Source organism: Chiloscyllium punctatum, chromosome 7 (assembly GCF_047496795.1).
Source record: "Chiloscyllium punctatum isolate Juve2018m chromosome 7, sChiPun1.3, whole genome shotgun sequence".
In the NCBI taxonomy this organism is placed as follows: Eukaryota; Metazoa; Chordata; class Chondrichthyes; order Orectolobiformes; family Hemiscylliidae; genus Chiloscyllium; species Chiloscyllium punctatum.
Genome location: NC_092745.1, coordinates 4592367 through 4598366, shown reverse-complemented (window position 1 = coordinate 4598366; position 6000 = coordinate 4592367).

The following is a 6000-nucleotide window of genomic DNA, read 5'->3' as shown; positions in this document are numbered from 1 at the left end:
TCTGTCACTGAAAGCAGTTGAGCCCAAACCACTGAATATTTTCCAGAAAGGGCACGATATAGTTCTCAGGACGAAAGGAATGAAAGGTTATGGAGAGCAAGTGAAACATGTGATTGTGTTGGATGATCAGCCATGATCATATTGAATGGTGGAACAAGCTCCAAGGGCCACTCCTCCTCCTAGCTTCACTGCTTGAGAGACTATTCATCAACATGGAAACATATTGATTGAGAAAACACATTTGCCTTGTTTCAGGAATTAGTTTGGAGCTAGGAGACAGAAAGGAGGGATAATGTGTGTGCTCTCCAATGAGCAAGATGCAAATAGTGGTTTCCCAGGGATCTGTGCTGGGATTTGGGGTTTAGATCAGCCTCAAAGATGAGGGCAAGTTCGCAAGGAGTCTGATACTAAATAAAAGCTGAAAAAGCTGTGGTTGTTGTAAATGAGAAACAGAAACAGTAATTGCTGGAAAGTTTCAGCAGGTCTAGCAACATCTGTGGAGAGAAAGCAGAGTTAACATTTTGGGTCAAGTGAACCTTTTTCAGAACTGTTCTGTTTTTGTAACGAGTCTGGTTGAGCCACATACAGTGCTCAAGGAGAGGGATGGAGTTTGTACCGAGATCTGAAGAGGATGGCTTTGATCTTCCCAATATGTTTCTCATTGAGCCTGGCTCCTCAGTTCTGACTGCTCTTAGCTGCTGTGATTGTCACTGATTGGACACTTATTATTAGAGATTCTGACCACAGCAGAAAGCCCCAGTTAAAAAATAAATGCAAAGACTGTCAGAGCTAAAGGTTGAAACTTCACCAATAGAGGAAGTGAAAGAAGGAGCTCGGAGCAGCTGGATGTGTGTTACTAAGACAGGAGAAAACTGTGAGCCATCTCCACTCCCTGGAATCTGGAATAACATAAGAATGAGGGGCAGGAGTAGGCCGTCTGGCCCCTTGAGCCCGCTCCACCATTCAATAAGACCATGGCTGATCTTTTCCTGGCCTCAGCTCCCCCTACCCACCCTCCCACCATAACCCGTAATTCCTTTACTGTTCAAAACATATCGGTCTTAGCTTCAAACACATTTACTGAGGAAACCTCAATCACTTCGCTGGGCGGGGAATTTCCATCGATTCACAACCATCTGGGTGAAGAAGTTCCTTCTCAATACAGTCCTAAATCTGCTCTACCTAGCACAGGAGGAAGCCATTCAGCCCATCATGTCTGTGAATGATCTAATTAATCCTATTGCCCCTCTCTCCCCATAACCCAGCAATTCTTTCCTTTTCAGCTCAATCTCCAGTTGCCTCTTGTAGACATGGGTCCACCGTAGAGATTATTCAATAATGTGAGCTGCAAATTGGCATCTCATTCATTCACTGGGAGATAAACTGCCTGGGCTGGGAAATGGAGCTCAGGACCTTGAACATTCTCTCTCCCCTCTTGAGGGACACTTGTTACTGAGGGATAGTTCCATGGAGCCCTACAATATATCCCTACTATACACACTTCCACATTCTCTGTGTAAAAGGTTCAGCTTGCCAGCAGGATATTCAACTACAGGAGCCATCATCAGTTTGATCAATTCTGACCACATTCACTTTCCAGAATGCTTCAACTCATTACTAATATAAAATCTGTCCATCTCCTCCAACGTGTGAGGCAGGGAAGGGGCCACTCCATTTCAGACAATTTGGAATTTATGCAACACAGATGGAGTAAGCTGGGAAAGGACATCGGAATCATGGAGTTTGGAGGGGGGATGAGCAGGAATAAGGATTTCTGTCGTCAAGGGGATGATGTAACACAGTGGCAAACAATGTTGTGGAGATTGAAATAAGAGACCAATGTGATGGAGAGGATGTGGGGTTTGAGTCTCCGATGCTGGAGGGTCCAGTGGGAAAGAGGCACAGGCCTATTGATGTCCATTGGACGTTCCAGTGGGATGGAGGCCCATGTTTACTGATCTCTATTTCATGGTCCAGTAGAAATAATGTCCAGGTTTATTGGTGTCTATTGGAGAGTCCTGATGGACGGAGGCCCATGTTTCCTGATCTCTGTTGGAGTTTCAGTGGAAACTGAGTCCCATGGAATTGGAATGTTGGCATTTCTTGCAGCAATTGGAATCTTGGTATTTATTATAAAAGGACTGGATTACAGAAATAAAGAAATATTGTTCCAATTCTGTGAGGTATTGGTGAGAACACATCTGAAGCATTGTGTCCACTTTTGGTCTCCTTACTTGATGAACGATATGGTGGCAATGGATACAGTTCAGAAGATGTTAACCAGACTGATTCCCGGGATGAAAGGGCTGTCGTACAGGAATGGCTGAATAGCTTGGGCTTGTACTCACTAGAATTCAGTCACATGAGGGGGGGGGGGTGGGATCTGAGAGAGGTACATAAAATGTTAAAGGGGATTGATAAGGCAGAGATGGAACAGATGTTCCCACTTATGGGCCAGTCTTGAACAATAGGCCATAGATCCATAGATATAGAGTGAGAGGAGGTAGGTTCAAAACTAGGATGAGGTGAAACTCCAGGTGGCACACTGGTGAGTACTGCTGCCTCACATTGCGAGGGACCCCAGTTTGATCCCACCATCAGGCAACTCTACAGCGTTTGCACATTCTACCCCTGTCTGCTTGGCTTTCACTTTGAGGGCTCCGGTTTCCTCCTATAGTCTAAAGATGTACAACCTAGGAGGATTGGCCATGCTAAATTACCCATAGTGTCCAGGGATGTGTAGGTTCGGTTCATTAGTCATGGCAAATATAGGGTCACAGGGAAAGGGGAGGGAGAACAGGCCTGGGTGGAATGCTCTTTCAAGGGTCGTTGTCAACTTGTTGGACTGAATGACCTGTTTCTGTACTTTAGGGATTCTGTTCCATTCTTCCTATTTCTCTCAGAGGGTTGAGAATCTGTGGAAGTCACTGCCCCCAGAGTGCAGTGAAAGCAAAATCAATCAACAGATTCAAGAAAGAAACAGATATATTTCTGATGAAAAGCAGGATAGAGGGCAATAGGGAGCAGTCTGGAAAGTGGAGATGAGGATAAGATCAGCCATGATTATGTTAAATGCCAAACGTGCTTGAAGGGCTGAATTACTTATTCTTGCTCCTCATTCCAACGTTCCATAGCTTGTGGTTTGCTGGCCTTTATTTGAAGCTGGTCCATATTTACTGGTCTGTACTGGAGAATTCAATGAAATGTTGGCCTTTCTTTCCTGGTTTATAATAGAAGGTCCAACAGGAATAAAGTCCATGTTGAACTCATCTCTGCTGAAGTATTCAGTGGGAAGAAGGCCCATAATTGCAAGTCTCCATGAGAGAGTGCAGTGGCAAAGAGGCCCATGTTTAATGGTCTCTATTCATTGTCTGGTGGGAATGACTTCCATGTTTACTCGTCTCTATTGGAGGGTCACAGTGGGACATGGACATCATGGTAGGTGTGGGGTTCAGTTCCTTTCTGTTGTAACTGTGTGATGGTCCAGGCCTCATCCCAGTAAAACAACCTGATCCAGAGGCTGACCATGGAACAGAAAGGAGAGAGGAAGGAATTGGAACATGATGTGGATGGAAAGGATGGGTCAGTGGGTCAGAGCCTGCCCCGTCCCTCCTGCTCACACTGATGGCCTGAGGATCTCCTCTCTCTGCTGGGCCTTCATGGAATGAGGTTTATGTCCAATCCAGTCCCCAGTGAGAATAGGCCAACAGCACAGAACTGCACTTCATTTGGCAAGAATGTGTCCATGTTCTTCAGAGACACCAAACCATGGTCAATGTGAGAAATTTGGCCTTAGTCCAGGAGAAGATATGTGTCAGGGGTCAAGGGTTAAAATCCATCAGTAGAGCAGAGCAGAGTGAGATTTATCTATTGTCACCTGGGAAAGAGTGAGGCAGGGAGTGAGAGAGAGAGAAAGACAGTCAGAGATAGAGATAGAAGGACAGGGTGTGACAAAGAGAGAGAGAGTTTGAGGCGGTGATAGCTGAGTGCAGGGACAGAGAGAGGTAAAGGGAGGCAAAGATAGTGTGGTTGAAGAAAAGAGAGAGAAAGACAGGGTCTGAGACAGTGTGACTGAGACAGAGAAAGTGACAGAGTAGATGTGAGACTGGAGTAAAGGGAATCTAGTGAGAGAGACAGACAGGCAGACTAACAGGTTCTGGTCACCACATTATGAGAGGGATATGACTGTACTCGAGAGTGTGCAGAGCAGATTTCCCAGGATGCTGCCTGGCCTGGAGGGTCTGAGCTATGAGGAATGATTGGAAAGACTGGGATTGTTTCTCTTGGAACAGTGAAGGTTGAGAGGGAACCTGATAAAGGGTGATAAGATTATGAGGGGTAGAGATAGAGTGGACAGGAAGGCAATTTTTCCATGTGTAGAGGGATCAATACCCAAGGGCAGAGGTTGTAGATAACACAGACATAGAAAGATAGAAACATGGAGTTGGGGTCGTATCAGTGTTAGCGTTAGGGTTAGGGTTCGGGATTGGCCCTGTGAGACTGCTCTGCCATTCAACATGATCATGGCTGATCTCCCCCTCAATGCCAAGTTGGGATTAGTGTTGTTAGATCATGGATGACCAGTACAGACTTGTTAACTGCTGCTCATGTCATTGAGCTTCTGATTGAGAGAAGGACAGTAGACACACATAGTGAGTGAGAGAGAGAGAGAGAGAGAGACAGAGAGAGAGACAGAGAGAGAGAGGGAGAGAGAGAGAGAGTGAGAGCATGTGTACATTGTGAGATTGATTGAAAGAGGGCGAGGCATTTAGCTCTTGCTCTAGGACTCAGAGTTCCAATATCCTGGAATAATGCCTGCTAGAGAGATCAATTAGAGAGTGACTGGAGGGAGGGAGACAGACAAAGAGTGAATGAGGTAATGAGAGATTGAGGAGACGAGGAAAGAATGATTGAGGAAACAGGCAGAAAGATAATTGAAGGAGAGGAATGGATAATAAGCTAGAGAGAGAGACCAACCAACACAGAAGGAAAGGGAGATAGACAGAGTGTCAAACATACATGGAAAAAGGGAAAGATATACATGATTATATAATTGGGAGAGGACAGAGACGGAAATGGAAATAGAAAAGAGGAGGTAGTCAATAAATGACAGGAATATATTCAAGTGAAAGGTAGAAAGAGGAAAATAGGAAAAGGGAGGGAGGAAGTATGAAAAGGAAGGATGAGAGAGAGAGAGAAGAGGAAGTGTGAGGGGCTGACGTGGCTCTCTCTGCCTGATGCCATTTACATACTGAGGAACACCCAGTCAGACTCTCACAGGCTGAAGCTTTATAAAGCAGAACCCAGTGAAGGGAGAGTTTATCAGGAACCAGGCACAGAGACAGGAGCACACACCATGATTTCATACATCCAGCTGATCTGGCCCCTGGCATTCTGTGTCGCAGGTATAAATCTCTCTCCTTCCACTTTGAATCTTTAGCTGCTCTCCATTTCACTCCAATTCCACTGACTTGAGATTGAAAGGAAAATGCTGAAACCAGAGGAATGCTCAGTGTCTCCAACAATCTCTCATTCGACGGCTTTTTCTGTGACAGTTCTGACTTCACTGTGTTTCTCTCTGACCCCTCAGGTATCAGTGGGGACATCATCATGACCCAGTCTCCCCCGGTGCTGTCAGTGGGACTGGGCCAGACCGCAACACTCACCTGTAAATCCAGTCAGAGTGCCAGTGGTGATGTTTCCTGGCACCAGCAGCGAGAAGGGCAGAAACCCTCTCTCCTGATCTACGATGCAACAACTCGATTCACAGGAGTCTCCAGCAGATTCACCGGGACACAAGTATCCAGCACACATTTCACCCTGACAATCAGCAACGTTCAGAATGAGGATGTCGCTGACTATTACTGTCAGTCCGAGTACAGTCCTTACACAGTGATACACAGCTGTACAAAAACCTCAATACACATAGTCCCACTTCCTGTACTGACACTTCCCACTGCTATATCTAATATAGATATCTCTGGACACACAGTCCCAAAT